Source organism: Thermobia domestica, chromosome 18, assembly GCF_964235325.1.
Source record: "Thermobia domestica chromosome 18, izTheDome1.hap1.1, whole genome shotgun sequence".
NCBI lineage: Eukaryota > Metazoa > Arthropoda > Insecta > Zygentoma > Lepismatidae > Thermobia > Thermobia domestica.
In genome coordinates, this window is record NC_137471.1 from 79,070,524 (window position 1) to 79,088,752 (window position 18,229).

Below are 18,229 nucleotides of genomic sequence, written 5' to 3' on the forward strand. Positions count from 1 at the left end.
TTCACATTGAGAATAATTACAATAACAGTTTTTAACAACGGTAAGGATTAAATAAATACTTATCTGCAGAAAATAAAGATTTGGTAATAGCACGTCGGAATTAACTAAATATTATTACTTTTTTATGTAAACACAGGGTTAATTACTGAGGAATGGGGTTCAAATACCAGAAATTTTACATACCAACGACACTCCCCAGACCTTTGCTCTAAAGCGCCACTGAGTAAACAGTGACGATTTTTGAGAAAATCCTTTCTTTTCCTGCCCCTGAGATCTTTGTCTCTTTCGTGGCGAACCATCTGTCAGACTGATCTAGCCAAGGGTTGCCGGTTCTACAGATCGAGATAGGGGACTTGCTCCCCCTGGACAACTATCCGAACGGATTGTCCTACCTTTACATCAATGCACTTCATTGTCACTCTCATTACATCGATTTGAGCGCAGAACACAGAAGGCACAGGAATTGACGTTTACGATGACCGACCCAGGCTCAGTCAGTGGATCACCTCTGGAATACAGGCATGGAGGATTACCCCCAGTCTTCGCTAGCCCATCTGCTCCCTCCACGAAGGTGGAGAAGCGGAAGGACTATGTTGAAAGACACCGGCGGGCTTCAGAACGCTCGACTGCCTCCACGTGTCAACTGCTTCTAACAGATCTCGATCCAGATCTCCACGGAGCCAAACAAAATACTCTGATAGGGTCAAGAACTCGCCTTCCGTCAAGAAACACCATATCGATAACGCTTCAGCTTCATCAGACATGGAAGCCGATGTTACACCAGCTGCACGCCGACCATCCTCATCATCTCATCCTACTTCTCCATCGCTTCATTGCTTCTTACTTCAAAATTTTGACGCCAAGTTCACAAACGAAAAGTTTGTCATTCTGCAACTTCGTAAATACCTTCCCAGTATTCCCATTACCGAAGTCGTCAAGATACCCAATGGCTTCATTTTCAAATCTACCGATGCCAATTTCTTAACTACCGTCCGAAATAAGGCCTCCTTTGAGATATTCGGCAAAAATTCCACACTAGTTTCTCTCAACACCTCTCGCCGTAAGCAAGCTCCTCCACCCAAACGTTCTCCGCTGCTATCTGTGGTTATCCGAGGAGTCGATCCCTCGTATTCTGACGAATACTCCAGGAATTAAAGCAGGAAGGGCACACCATAGACAGTCATTCGCATACGCAACAATACTGGCCCCACTTACATGGTACGAGTGCTGACTATGTTTCAAGATACGATAGATTTCCTGCTCACTAATGGTGCATTCATTTACAAGAGAAAACATCGAGTTGAGCCTTCTCGCTCTTCTCCGCCTCTACCACTCCGTTGCGAAAAGTGCCAGACCTATAACAATGATGCAACTGTAAATTGCACAAACCCTACGGTTTGTGGGTACTGCTCTGGATTACATCTCACTAGAGTCTGTCCAAACATGCAGCTTCCACCCCAATGCTCCATCTGCGCAGAACGCCATCCTGCCCACAGTTATAAATGTAAACGCAAACATTCACCGGACGAAGCACATCCAGAACTAGTGGTTACGTTACGAACACAGTCTAATTCCAAAAACACGGAGACTACTATCAATGATCCAGTTACCATTGGTAAATTGCTAGAATTTATCACCCTTGCACTTCAAAACATTCATCCTTTTCATCGTCCGCACATCCTTCAACAGCTCACTCTAGCCGCCAAATCGACTTTTAATGTAGCTCTTTACGCCACATATTCTAACAATTATGTTCACATTCACACTACTCCACTTGAAACATCAGTGTAACTTTCTGCTAATCATGGATTTAGGTTTTCTGTTCTTGAATATCCGTTCTCTTCCGAAAAACAAAGTACTTTTCCAAGCACTTTTACTAGAAGAACATATCACCGCATTTCTCTTGAACGAAACTTTTCTAACTCCGTCCACACAGTGCAAAATTCCAAATTTCACTTTACTCCGACACGATAACCTTTTACCTACGTTACGAGCAAACGGCGGAGCTGCCATAGGTTTCCAGCATCATCTTCCTTTCAGACAGCATACTAGCCCCGTACTAAACATACCAGAATATGTTATTGCTACTCTTTACTTTAAATCCATTGCTATCACTCTTGCTACTGTTTACATCCGGCCCAGCGTACCCATACCATACGATTTCTTCTCTCATATCTCCAACACCTATAAGCATTTCATTATTCTCGCAGATATTAATATGCATAGTCGCACTGATCAGGAGCGTACACACTTCCAAGATTTCATACTGACCAACACTACTGGTGTTCTCCTTGACTTACCTTCACCAACTCGCCCCGCTTCTAATACCACACCCGATGTAGCAATTCCTTCAAATACAATAGTTACGCATTGCACAGTTACAGTCCTGGATTTGCTTGGCACGCCCTAATTAAAATTACTTACCATGCTGGTCTTGCTCACTCACCATCTGCACGATCACCTCGTTTTTCTCCACGCTATGATAAAGCAAATTGGGATAATTATCGCACTTAACTTTCTTCCGCCATCGAACCATATCATTCACCTACCACTTCCGACGAACTTACTACCCAGATTGATGCTCTAACCACCGCTATTCAACAGGCCTCCACACTCTACATTCCACAAACTGAGTCCATAACTTTTCGGCCTAAATTACCACCTCAATACCTTGCTATGGTACGTCGTTCACGTCAATGCTATCGGGAATATCTGCAAACGAGAAATCCTACTACCTTACATTTTCATCACCAACTCCAACGGACCGTTCGCAATTACATTACCGCCTACAAGCAACGTCAATAGATAAAGACATGTAATCACCTTGCAGACACAGCACATCCCACGTTATACTGGAAACGTTTTAATGCTCTATGTGGCAAATTCACTAAGACACCTTATCCAATTCTTATCAATAATACGCCTGCCCATTCTGATCAAGACAAAGCCAACGCTTTCGCTTCTCACCTTCAATCTATCTTTACTCCACCAGCACCAGGTCCTACTACTCGCACTCATTCCGCCGATACTGTTAATACTCAGTCTCCACATCTTCAACCAGCTGATACTCATACACTACCTACCCACGCACTCACCACTCCCATTACAGTGGAGGAGATTACTTCTGTCGTTCGGCGAAAACGTAATACCGGTCCAGGTTTTGATGGTATCACTTATCGTCATGTAAAAGAAAGTTCCCATTCATTACTCACTCTTCTTTCATTAATCTACACCTTCATACTCCGCACTGGCTTTTATCCACTGGACTGGAAAGTCTCCAAAACTCTTATGTTTCTCAAGCCGAATAAACCGCCGTCTGGTATTTCATCCTACAGACCAATACAGTTAACATCCACCTTCAGCAAGATCTTTGAAAGGATTATTGTTAAACGCCTGCACCCATACTTAGCCTCTCGAAACATAATCCCCACTCACCAGGCGGGATTCCGACCTTCGTATTCCATAAACGACCAATTACTTCATATTACTACACTCATTACCAACCACTATAACTCTGTTCACCCATCTTGTCTCATTCTCTTTGATCTAGAGAAAGCTTTTGATAAAATCTGGCATATAGCTCTCATCTACAAACTAAGCTGAAACTTCCTGTTACATATATCCGTCTCATCTACCATTTTCTCACCTGCCGTCTGTCATATGTAGCAATCAATGATTCACTCTCGCACCCTGTTTTCCTCATGTGTGGTGTACCTCAAGGGTCCGTCTTATCGCCTCTGCTGTATATTCTTTTTGTAGCCGATTTTCCAGACTTGCCTCACAATATCCACCTGTTTCAATACGCAGACGATACGGCTTTTCTTGCTCTCTGCCGAACCATCCAACAGATTAATATATCTCTTCAGGAAGCCATTAATCGCTTCACACGCTGGTGTCGCAAGTGGCATCTAGCAATCAATGCAGGCAAAACTCAAAGCATAATTTTCATACCGCCTCGACAACGATCCAAAGTTCATCGCAATCCATCTGCTTCCATTAACAGTTAACGATACCCCCATTCAGCCTTCTAAAACTGTCACGTACCTTGGAATAGTTTTCGATAATCATCTTACTTGGGCACCTCATCTCAAATCTCTCAAGGCCAAAGTCACAAATAGACTCCTGGGGTCTATCTTCACATCTCGTACTGAATACTTACAAAGCGTTCCTCCGACCAGTCTTAACCTATGGCTTTCCTGCGTGGATCTCCGCTCCACTCTTCTACTATAAACAACTGGACATTTTCGAAAGACATGCTTTCCGTATCGCTTTTTGCATTTCTCTCCCTAGCCCTACTCATGATCTGTACACACTTATCTCCTTCCCGATTCTCAAATTTCACCTTGAATCACTTCGCCTCAAGTTTATTACTGGATGTTATGTCAATCATCAGCCTCTTCTTCTTGAGACTATGCACTACCTCGCACTTCATCCATGTCGCTCTCGTTATTATCACACACCATTACACCTCCTTTTTATACTTTATTGTTACACACTTCCCCATGATCATCCGGACCTTGCGCTGCTCGAGGACTATCATTTGCATGATCATCTTCCGCATCTTTTCCCATCATATAGCGCACAGTAACTACCTTTGTAATTAACAGGGTTCCCGATGTCTTCATCAGCCTAGCGTCGCCCCTAGGCAGAAGAGAATCGCATTTGTCATACTAATTTCTCCTAAGTGTTGTGCCGTGCTTTGCACATCACCTCATCCTTCATGCCCATTATAATTCAGTCTTTATATTTCTCATTATCCTTTATTAACGCAGAACTTATACTTTCCCATCTCTAAGCCTTTTCATAATCATTTATCTGCACTATTAGTATTACTAATGCTTGTTATAATACATATTATTTAATATCTGATTTATATGTTATATATGTTATACTTTCGTCCCACCTTACAGAATGATTATGATCGCAAAGATCATAATGTCCTTATGGAATAATGAATAATAAAGAATAAATAAATACTGAATAACCTAGCCTCACTTAGACCATCCATGATTTTTCATTCCTCTCAGTCCTTCACTTCCTTTCCTGGAAGAGGGTGTATCCCTCTAAGAGGTGGCTAGCTCTCAGCTAGCCTTAAACAAAAAACAACATACCAACGAGTAAACTAACGGATTATTTGAATGTAAAGCTACAAGATGTGTCTGCTCATGAGTGTCAGGCAATTTAGGGGCAATCTTTCTTTCAGAAAAAATGTTCCGGGGCGTTACTGCTGATTAGTGATAGGCAAACCGATTCACCTCTGAGATCGCCGCTCAATAGTTCGCTCACTAAAATGAGTCGATTCATTTGAACGACTCAGTTACTCACTTATATTTTTACAACGGGGGAAGGGGAAGTTAGAAACTAAAATTGTATTATCAGATTAATGCATTACATAAAATGAATTTAAAAGGTATAACTCCAATTTTAGATTAAAAGCATACTGCTATTAACAAATTTAACTTTTAAAAATCACAGGATGTTACACTTTTAGACTAATGCAAATTACAATTAACAAGTGTAACACACAAAAATGCAATTCAGATACAAAATACACATACAAATTAGACTAAATAAAATTACTATTAATAAGTGTGAAAATACATCACAAATGCAAAATAGCTATATGCAAATTACAGCCTAAACGAATCAAAATACACAATGCAAACTATTACAATTTTAGACTCAATGCTATAGCAATACAATTTTAGAATTATTGCAAAAGTGTTACAACTTTAAATTCAATGCCAAAAATATTATAATTTTATTACAACATCGTGAGAAACTAAATTTTTCCTAAAAATGTTGGCCACCACATCCCCCTTAGAATACACATTTTAATCAAAGTAACGAGTTCCCACGTGGCTAAGCGGTTAGCGTAAGCGCCTTTGGCTTGGGAGATCCGGCGTTCGATTCCTGGTGGGAGATCATGTGGTTCGGGTTCCACGTTTTTAGTAGGTCCAAGTCTCATATAGCCTCGCTGATGAAATAAAATGGAATATTTTAGTTTAATGGCAAACGATTAAGCCCTGTAGGCTAAGGAAGACGATGGTTAAAGCAACTGAATTATGATGGAAGAATTGGTGGAATGAAAAGTGGGAGGAAACGGAGTATTTGAGAAAACCCACGGACATGATGTCCACCACGAACTCACTTGGTTGGGGATAGAACCAGGGACCCCATGCACCAGAGCTAAGCGCTTTACCACTGAGCTACAGTGCCTCGCCCCTGAAGAGGAAGCTAAACTCAAAACCAAATCGAATCAGGCCCGTAGCCAGCCCAAAAATGTAGGGGGGGGGGGCGGGTCCGGTGGATGTTAGGGAAGGCGATCCAACCATATAGTTCAACACCATATTATAGGTCATTTGCAAGCCTACCGTGAAAATTTTTGGGAAGACAATAAAAATTTAGATGTGGCCCGTCCTCCGTGCCCCCGTGGATACGGACCTGATCAAATCAAAGTAACATGATAAAAACTGGATTCGAAGTAGGTGTTAATAACTATATCAAAAAATTAATTTTAAACGGTTCAACTGTTTTCCCTTGGCGTGATTACAAGATTCTTGTCATTTTTATATATTAGACGTGTTGTGTCTATAACATAACATTGCGGTTTAAGAACTGTTTTAAGGGCAGAAAACCTTAACAGGGGCATCGGTCTTACCCATCCCAACCGTGTGTGCTTCCATAAAATTCAGTTATGTTGTAGGTACAACTTACGGGAAATACATTTTGAATCTTGTACATCACAGTCTTAAGAATTTCCATATAGGTCTATATTATAAAAGTATCTTAAAATACCCTTAAGTAGACCTTCGTTATTTAAGCTGAAATTACCTTTTGCAACGAAAATAATGAACTAAGACAGTCAGGACCAATTCTCTCCTATTATAAAATATATTTAAATTTACTGTAATTATTACGAATTTATTTGAATTACATATGCTCATTTTAACATACCATTTCCCTAGAGAATTGTATAACACAAACTTTTGTTTAAAACTAACAATTGCACAATATTGATGTACGAACAAACGCAGTGACTAATCAGTTCTTATCTCTACTGCTGGTGCGCTCTCGTTTTTATTCATTTCTCAACTGAATATACAATTGTCTATGTGCGATTGCAAGAGCGGATCTAGGAACAGGAAAGAACAGGCTCTTGCGGGATTTTACGTACGTGACCTACTCTCCCATTCTGCAGATTCGATTTTAATTGATAGTTAAAAGTTTACGCTTTATATGTAAAATCAGGGGTGTAGCCACGGGGGCCCATCGGGGCCAGGCCCCCCAAATCATTTCCTGGCCCACCTAATGACCAGATGTTAAAACATCATTGTGAGATTATTTTATTTATTTATTTATTTATTTAATATACAACACAACAGGCTTAATACCCAATTACAGTGTTGTGTACATACAGCAAATGTTACATATATAAATTTCTTAATTATTTCTACAGAAAATTTCTTGTTCCACATATGATCTGAACCTGTTTTCTGAAAGACTAAATACATCCGCTTTATCAAGCTTATTTACAATATCATTGTATAATTTACACACTCTCCACATAGTGGATTTATATAATTTATTGCTCCTGGATTTTGCGCAATAAAATGTTCCTGTATTTTCTACTCTGGTTTTGCAAGTGGGAATCCGCAATGATATTTTTGAGACCAACTCCATACAGTCAATCTTATTATTTAATAACTTGTATAAGAATAACAAGTCCAACATCCATCTTCTTTTTTCTAGAGTTTGAAAATTAAAGTTGTTTACTAGATCATTGTAGGAAAAATATTTGGGATAATAATTAGTTTTTTTGTATTGTAAGCATTTTCAAGAATTTTGTTTGGATATTTTCTATTTCTTGAGAGTATTTTTTATTATTGGGGGTCCATATAGTAGAACAATATTCTAATTTTGATCTAACATATGTAAAATAAAGTGTTGTAAACGTTGTCTCACTGGAGAAATCTTGCCCTATTCTGTAAATTAAACCTAAGTTTCTATATGCGCTGTTTATTATCATATCTATGTGTTGATTGAAATTTAGTTCAGGATCAAAACTAACGCCTAAATCTTTGACAGTACTTGGTGTAGACAATTTAGTTTTTTCAGTGTATAGTCAAAGGTGATAGGATTTCTTTTTCTCGTAAAAGACAGAGATTTACACTTGGATACATTTATTACTAATTTGTTGTCATCGCACCATGTTTGAACTCGCTGTAGGTTTTATTGTAGCTGTATGCAGTCTTCAGTTGAATTAATTCTAGAATATAATTTGAGATCATCAGCGAATAGGAGAATCTCAGAGTTTTCAATAAAAAGTGGAATTTCATTAATAAGTAGGAGAAATAGCAGAAGACCCAGATGAGATACTTGAACTCCAGACAGAGTAACAAACTTTTCGGTGACATGCCCCTTGTATAGAATAGATTGTTTTCGGTTACATAAATACGATACAATATATTCTATTGCCGAATTTGAAAAGTTTAGGCTTGCTAATTTCGCCATTAGAACATCATGATCCACAACATTGAATGCCTTACTGAAATCGGTATAAACAACGTCTACTCGGCCGCCTTTAACTCCGTTGCTATAAAATTTGTTACAACTGCTAGGTTTGTTGCAGTAGACCTATTGTGTAAGAAACCATGTTGATGTATAAATATAATCGGCCTTACGTGATTCAGAATTCGTGTATATAAAATACTCTCAAGAATTTTGGCAAAAGGAGATAATATAGCTATAGGTCTGAAGTTTTGTATTTCGCTTTTATTTCCAGACTTTGGCACTGGACACACTAAACTTTCTTTCCCTAAGTCCGGAAAAGTGCCTGTTCTTATGGACATATTGAATATAGTATGGAGCGGATGCTTGAATATATCAATACAGCCTTTGACAACATACGGAGGAATACCATCCGGTCCACATGACGCTTTTAGTTTGAGTTAAATAGCCACTTCAATTTCTCGCAGTTGTATTTCTCCAATTTGAAAGTTGTCCAACAGGCTAATGCATTCCGTCTTATTAGATATAAAACTGTCTACGTCATATTTTGCTGAGACATTGTTATAAACAGATTGAAAGTAATGCGCGAAGGCCTGAGCAATCTCACTGTCCTTATTTAGTTTCTCCCATTGTAAGTAAAGGAGGCTGATGACATATGCTTGGTTTTGCTTTTGACAAAACTTCAAAGTTGGCCTGGATCATTATGAATAGAAAGTTCAGATTTCAGAATGAATGTTTTATACGCAATTGATATGTCAGTCTTTATCTGTTTACGTAACTCATTAAATTTTTCACGATGATATAGGTTTGCAGTTATTTCACTTTTCCATTTTTTATGATATGATTTGGATTTTATTTTTTAAACTATACTATAAGTGAACCAGCTCGGATAATTTCCATTAACATGTTTCTTACGGGGAATACACATGCTAAATACATTATTAATCATGTTGTAAAAGTTGGATAGCACATATTGATATCATTCATTTGCGAAAGACAGCCCCAGTTTATTTTGTGTAGTTCCACGTATAACTTTTTGAAATCAGCCTTCTTAAAGTTGAAACCAGAAACTTTTGCTTCTCTGTTTTCTGTCTTTGTAACGTTTAATGGGATAGAGACACTTATTGCGGGATGGTATCTGTCTTCCTTAGCAACAAGAGGACAGTCTCTTTCAATGAGAACCTTATCAATATTTGATAATACCAAATCTAAAGTTCGGCCGTTACTGTTACGAATATTATTAAATGACGCTAAATCATATAAGGACATAAAGTTATATAATATTTTACAATTTGTTGTTGATAAGAAATCAAAAGCACAACCTGTTATTTCAGGAATATTGAAATCCCCTATGCAGAGAATGTTGCTACCTATTGGGCAATTAGTCTCAATAAATTGATAGAATTGTTGATATATTACTACACTTGATTCAGGAGTAATGTATACTGCACATGTGAATAATTTAAAACCAGTGAATTACAAGTTTGACAAGAACACATTCAAAATACAAGTCATACGAATTAACAAGATATATATTATGATTATAGTGTGTTGCCATTATTACATCCCCTCCCTTACATTGATTGAACTTCAGTCATTTAAAAATAACAAAGTTTACATATAATTAATAATTTATGGTAAAATAGTATGGAAAAATAGTATTTTACCATACCGATCACAAAATAGTATGGTATTTCTTCCTTATAGCGATCCGAAAATAGTATGGTATATTTTATTGTGACAGCAGATTACACAATTTAGGGCGATTTGTATTTGACAGTTTGAAGACAAACGTTTTGACAAGGTACTATAAATTCTACCATAAAACAATGGTACTAAACTAAATTGTAAGTACATTATATTATTTATATGCTATAATTAGTGCTTTAAAAACTCTTTTTTATCAGATGGAAAATTTGGTGAAAAACAACGTTTTTATTCAGTTTTTCAGTTTGGATTTCATTCGGTTTTTTAAATGCTATTTCGTGCAAAACAGGAAGTGAGATATAGCTGTTAATAAAATAATTGTGTCTTTTTAGTCACGAATAATAAATAAACCTTTTTGTCAGAAAATCTTAAATAAATTAAGTGCAATTTCAAAGAAAATCGGTCTTCTGTATGAAAGTCACCAAGAAAGTTCTGTCGTTTTTTGTGGAGATCTGCGATAATTGGCCCTCACACCGTGAGTTGAATGTGAATGGAGATAAGGCGAAAGTCAGTTCTTCGTTTTTATATATCCAACATACTACCTGGTTGTAGCAGTTCAGTTACACCGTGAACTTGTGTAAGGACAGAGTAAACATGGAACCACCACAGAGCGTCATAGGGCGTGTATGCTGTACGAGTTCAAACTGGGATCAAACGCCGCAACAGTGTGGCGGAAGATATGCCAGGTCTTTGGCGAGGGTGTCGTGACTGAGCGGACAGTGCAGCGGTGGTTAACAAGTTTAAGGACGGTGACGAGACACTCGAAGACACACCACGTGCCGGAAGACCAAGACATGTACAAAATGTGAATCTTCAGACAGCAATTGACCCGAACAGTTGCCAGACATGCGAGGAATAGGGGCGTCATTTAGGGGGGGGCAGGGAGGGGCATTTGCCCCCCTGAGTTTGAGATTTATATAGATTTTATCAATAGAGTAGTAGTAAATGAGTGAAAAACGCGAAAATTTACTTATATCGAGGGGTTTTGCCCCACCAAGCAAAATCTGAAATGACGCTCCTGGTGAGGAACTGCACTACCATCATGCCGTAAACGTTGCAAAACACCTAGTGGCCCACTTGCGGTAAATGTCGATCGTCGCTATAGCGACGCGTCCAAGAATTGCCGCTAGTGTCCCACTGGCGGCAGGTTTTCGTCCAGTCGAAACATATATCTCTAGTCGGGGTGTTGAAGTTACCACCGCGTAGCAGCGAGAACTTCGTTTTGGTCCGCGCTCCTTAGATTCTCCGCGGAGAATCGCGAAGGGACTAACACGAACTATCGCCAGTCAGGTGCATGCGGCTATTATTATGTATTATTTCTTCCTGACGAATTGTTCCTAAAGTGAGCTCCGAGGGTCAAGAATAACCTCTGCCTTAACATCATGAAGTGAAAAATCTTGAGATAAGTGCGATAATTGTATGAATTTAGATGACAACTGTCGTCGATCATTAGAAAGCGAGTATGCGAGAACTATGAAATAAAGTAAATAAACACGTTACAAAATTACATGGCGAACACATTTGTTGGAGATTTAAGTCCCCTTCGGGATAATTTTTATGATACTTTTTAGTGTTTTTGACTCACCTTAATGTAAAGAAATCACACATATAGCTGATTTAACATATTTTGGGGGAGTAATTTTGTGGTTCATTGGCGTTTTGTCGCATCTCTGCGGCTGGTGGTATAATTTTCAAAACGGAAGAGGGGATACCGGAAATTGTCGCTGCCAATGTTTGGCGAGATGTCACTAATTGCCCATTTGTGGTCCACCGACGCCTACGGCATGGGGACAATTCAGTGTGAGTGGCGAAACCATTCGGCAGCACCTTCATCAGCTGAGGAAACACTAGAAGTTGGGTCAATGGGTACCACAACATAAACTTGACTCCGGGTGCAAAGGCAACGCAAGCAGACATCTGTGTTTCTTCGCTATCTCATCTGGGGAAGGAGCCATTTCTGGACAGGGTGTTGGCATGTGATGAGAAGTGGGTCCTGTACGAAGTTCCACGGCGCTGTCATCATTGGTTAGCATCCCATGAACGGTTCCAAGACAGCCGAAACCAGCACTGCACCAGAAGAAAATCCTGTGTGTTGATGAACTGCTCGCGTCATCGTGCATCGGGAACCGCTACCAGCTGGTCATAGCATCAATGCAACTGTGTACTGTCAGCAATTGAGCCGTGTTCAAGAAAAAACTCAAAACTCTGGAGCTAGCACTTCTGAATCCCAAAGGGGTCCTTATGTTACAGGACAACGCTAAGCCCCACGTGGCTAGGATGACCCGGGACACCATTTTATGCCTTGGATAGGAAACACTATTGCATCCGTCATACTTCCTGGACATTGCACCGTCCGATTATCATCTGTTCCCTTCCTTGGACAATGACCTTAAAGGATGCCAACTCAAATCCGTAGTAGAGGTGCAAAATGCACTAGATACCTTCTTCGCTTCACGGCCCACCAACCTCTACTGCGATGGAATCCATGGCCTTCCAGAACGTTTGCAGAAGCTTGTCGATCTATTCTTGATATTCCAGGTACGTGTTAGGTGACATATGAATGTTCGGAGGTGGTGGGTGAGAAAGCGATAGAACTTTCTTGTTTACCTTTATAGATCGGTTCTGTGTATTGAAATAGTTATGCACAAAGGTATTAATGTTTGGTCCGGGGCAGTAGTTCCTGGTTACACATAATAAAAACTACCTGTAATAAAATTTATGAAAATACTAATACTAATAATAAGCTAATAACAGTGTTTTTAGTTTTCCGGAAGGAAACCAAAATTTTTCAGTTTTTTTTTTCAGGCTTCAAAAACACTAGCTGCAACACATTTTTTTGTAGGTTGTAGCTGGCACCTCTTCAAAAATGACGGGTCCCTCCTACAGAAACCTGCTGGCTACACCCCTGTGTAAAATATCAGTGAGTCCAACTGCCACACCAAAGTGCTAAACATTTACATTGTTGGTACTCTTTCTAATTTATTCATGCCATTCGTAACATCTACAGAATACAATTCATCAGAGATGTTAGATATAACACCGTATTCACCAAGAACTTCCTAATTTCTAAATCTGCAAGTTCCATTGGAGTACATAACAACTTAACAGTAATAATTTGAACATCAGCCCATGAAACTGGAATTGCATATTTGTCATCTGTATCAGTATAATACACAGTTGCAAAACATTACCAAAATCATATTTTAAGTATTTACGCTTTTTAACGACATGATTGATTCAAAACAAATTCAATCAAAATAACAAACAGAAAAAAATAATAACAGCAAGGGTGATTGGTAAGTAAGGCAACGCTGAAGTTAAACAGCGCCAAGGCTTGTTGCACAGAGCGAAGACACGTCTATACACTTCAACAAACAAACACAGGCTAGGCCTCGGCTACGAGGGCCGACAGCAATTGACCTTTACTTTCGGCTATATGTAGGTCATGACTCTCGATGTCTTATCTGTATCGGCCAATAAGATCAGAGGATATCTGAAATTCTTGGAATCCGCGAAAACGCAAGCCGGCAGACACCATTTTTGCATTCTTTGAATTGCACCAACACGTGTACAAAAAGAAAGTTCTATTTGTATCCTCCGTAACTACTAGTTTATTGTTTAATCTTTGTATGATGAATTTGTGGTAGATTGACAAATTATGAAACTCGTATGGCAGAGACACGGGTTCGAATCCCGTCGTGGCAATAATTTTTTTCTGAATCGGAAGGTATTGTTTACGTAATTGATTTTGTAATTCTGTTATTCCTTTATTATTATTATTATTATTATTATTATTATTATTATTATTATTATTATTATTATTATTAATAATATTGCAAAGTCGAGACTTGGCTACATATTTTATATTTTATGAATTTTCTAATTGGATTTCAAGTCATTTTAATCAACACACTCCATTGTAGGGGTTTTGAGGGAGGGAAATATTAACCTGTTGGTTTTTATTTGTTACCTGCACGCTACACCAAAGTTGGATACTATATTTCACCTTTTCATATCTACGGGAAGTACCCTAAAGGTTTTGATGATCATAAGAGAGTAAGTGAATAAGTGATGAGATCAATGAATTTTGAATATCAATAACATTTAAAGTATCAGGTTGTCGGAAAAGTCATGACGTATTTATGTAAAATATGACAAATGATGATTTGTGGATATACTATAGTTATCATGCAATAGTCATGCAATAGTTATGTCATAAATATCTAAGACGTTGAGCGTTTTGTGTATTAATATAGCTCTTTGTTTGGTTTGGTTTTACAGATTTCACCAGAATTAAAAATTGACCCACTGACCCAACACCCACCTTGACCCACTCTGATCCATGACCCACCATCCACTGTAACCCACCCTGACCCACCACCCACCATAAACCACTGACCCACCAAAACACATCGTCATCAACTTTGACACATGATCCACATCCTCTTTTCTACCGACTTAAGAGTTTATACTTGTAATAAAACCAAGTTGTCAAATTCTAACTAATCGGACTTTAAATTTCTACGGTCAATCGCTCAATCACTACTCTGTTATAATAGTGGTGGATATGACTTTTACGATATAAAATGGTAAAGTGTTTGTCATGGGCAAAATTATGATGAATTTCCATTACATTATCATGGTCTAATTATTTTCTTGTTGAATTATCGATACGTTTCAGTAGAAAAACGAATGAAATTTGAAAGTCCCAAATCAAGGTAGATAGATCAACATACAGAAGCTTACATTACAAATTTTATGTCTAGTTTTCTCAACTTTATGGGTTGATTGCCCTGTGCTCTAAGCGCTCCATATAATAAACAGGCTTAAGCAAAAAGCACATGGTAAACATATATGGATATATGATTGGAAGTACTATATTTTTTGTTGAGTTGATTTTGAGTTTAACGTTCCTTTCATCAGCGAGGCTATATGAGACATTGACCTACGGATTAACGTGAATTCGAACCAAATGAGCTCCCGCCGGGAATCGAACCCGGCTGTATTTCTTTCTCAATTTGTTTCTAGACTAATATCGATCGTTTTCGATTATTTTTACAAATTAACCCCTATCAATTTACCATATATACAAAGTTCTACCCCTCTCCATAAAGGAGAATGTTAAAAAATGCTAGGAGACGTTCTGTTCATTTTCAATAAAGAGCTAATATACTGAATTTCAGCTCCGTCAGTTTAACGGCTTGTGAAATACTCAATTTTTTCTCAAATATTCGGACCCCCACTATCTCTTAGGATATTATTATAATGAAAGTAATATGATAACACCCCAGTTTGGATTAAAGCGTAACTATATACTAAAAGCTATTTTTTTTTTGCCTGCAAGTTGGCCGTCATCGTTAGGCACACTTAGTTACATTCACTTTTTATATAATAATTTATATATTACAGTGATTCAAAAATGTATTTTTCCCAATAGTTAGCTCCTCTAAAACTCGCAGGCTATCCCGAAACACAAGTAGTTGTATACGTCCTATTACTACTATTACAATTACCAATATCAACATCCAAAAATACCTCAAGTTCTTTTTTTCACTTAGAGATACTCATCTCAGATAAGTAAACAGAAATAAATGAAAAAGGGAAATGGAGGACTTGATAGTAAAACGTACACAAATAGAGCAGTGCTAAGAAGCCTATTTTTATATTATGCTCGACTGTACTCATAGGAGTTAAATAAGCTGTTCTGGTTAGTTGGAGTTATCCATTTCTCGCTACGTAGAATAAATATAGCAAAAATCAAGTGTCTGTTACGGGCAGTCTTCGTGGCCCAGCGTACTAGCACAATGAGGTAGAAACTATAATTGCTTTTAGTGTGGGTTCAAATCCGAGCCAGGGTAAGTTTTTTATTTTTATATTTTTTTAAATTTTCAAAATTCTGTTTTCATTAGAATAAGATGATAATAATAAAAAAGTGATTACATTACGTGTGCAGTTTTGCTATACGAATCCACGTATAAGTAGTGGTAGTAGTAGAAAGACTAGTAGTAGTAGTAGGAACGGGTTTTGAAGCCGCGAAGGGCTCGTTTTGTTCCGCCTTGACTGCTGTGATATAAATGTAACCTCAACTGCTTCTTCAATTTTCTTCTTCAAATCCAACAAAGTGACAATTTTCTTGTATTACTACTATAATACCCACTACATACACCAGAAGCTTTGGACAATCGCAAGCTGCAACCAATCAGAAACGTGTTTTTAGTTTGTATGGCTAGGGTCAAGAGTGAAAAATATGCTGTTCAGAAGATGCTGTCTACAATGCAGTGAGCAGAGTGGGTCGGTGGGTCAGAGTGGGTGATGGTGGTGGTCGCAATGTGTCACGGTGGGTGATAAACGCTGTTGGTGCTGTTGACCCACAACCCATTGACCCACTCAGTAAACTGGATCCATTTGACCCAATGACCCACTCCAACGCTGGATTTTACAACACAAGAACATGAAAGACCAAAAATTGCATTTTCACCATGTTTTATTGTTTTACTTCAGGCAAGGGAAGAACGCGCGAATAGCGTTTGTGATTTTTACTGTCTCAATATTTATGTGTTTTTGCCCGTGTTCTTAAAGAGTTACTGGGGAAAACTGTAAAATCGAGTAAAACGCGTAAAAAAAAAAACAAGGTAGTGAGGTTCGTTAAGTTAGTTAACTTGAAAAAAATAATCCAGTGTCCTGAAACACCAGATTCCAATCAATATTAGTATCTGTCCAATGCCGTGCCGTGAATAATCAGGGCTCAAAGAGAGAGCATACGGCAGCGCCACCGTACACATGAGTTGTCACTTTAAAGTTGACTTCTCTGGACTATTCTTTCTGCATAATACTTTACTATTAAATCACGACTGAAATCAAAGTTTCAGCATTATTACACTGGAATCGTAAAAAAGTGTGTAATTACTCAATTCACTGCACATCCAATTTCTTCCCTTCTCCCAGAACAGTGATGTCTTAGAGTAGTGCCTTAAGAGTTAGTTTCATAATGGTGGGGTGGCGGGTTCGATTCCGGCTGGGGCAATTAAGGAAATTTTTATAATTTGCAATATTGATGCTTCTGATGTATACTAACATGAAAAATATTCAATTTCTCTGTGTCTAAGAATTGAGATGACTTCCTTCACAGGTGAAATGTCAACACAAAATTACGTCATCCGTATCAACTTCATTCGTAACTATCTGGGAACGTAATGTGTTTGGACAAGAATTAATGAATACACAAGGGCTAAACACGTCCTTACTGCTGTAGTATGGGCCAAAAATGAGTTCCAAAGAATTGTTCTTAGCTGTGCACAAATTGCAAATAGTGATCGAACTTACAACTCTAGTCATGAGAATGATCCTATTTAAGATGGCACCTCACCTTTCTACCTAGAAGGGCGAAACAAAATGAATCACTTATCAGCTAACAAATATTTATATTCCATTTCTTGTCATAAAATGATAATTCAATTTGTAAATCCATAAACGTAATAATATTATTGCGTTCGTGTGTAAACCTAAGAAACATCTGACATACTGTATATCTTTTCTGTTCCTATGAATACCTTCGACTATGTTACTTTTTCTTTCCTTATTTGGTAATAATAATAATAATAATAATAATAATAATAATAATAATAATAATAATAATAATAATAAAGGAATAACAATTACAATACCAATTACATAAACATTACATTCCCATACAGAAAAATCAATAACTGCCACAACGGGATTTGAACCTGGGTAGCTGCAATAGGAGTTTCCTACCACTGGCACGTCATGTTCTTTCGACGTACTCCAAACACTACAGTTACACGAACACATAAATATTGAGGACAGTTAAAATTCCGACCTTGCTCTTCAGAGGAATTCGAACCCCTAGTGGATTGCGCCTCATGATCAGAAGCCGAACGCCCGAGATCACTTGGCTAGTGCCACCGGCTCAATTTGCCACAAATTCCTCATATGAATATAAGAAAATAAACTAATAGTTATGGAACATAAACATAGAACTGTCTATTTT

General features: G+C 38.1%; 1 protein-coding gene across 1 annotated transcript in view; it reads right to left on the reverse strand.

Moving 5' to 3' along the window:
• The window catches only part of LOC145675939 (uncharacterized), a 105,030-nt gene that overhangs the window by 62,990 nt on the left and 23,811 nt on the right, over positions 1–18,229 (reverse strand). The window lies entirely within an intron of this gene.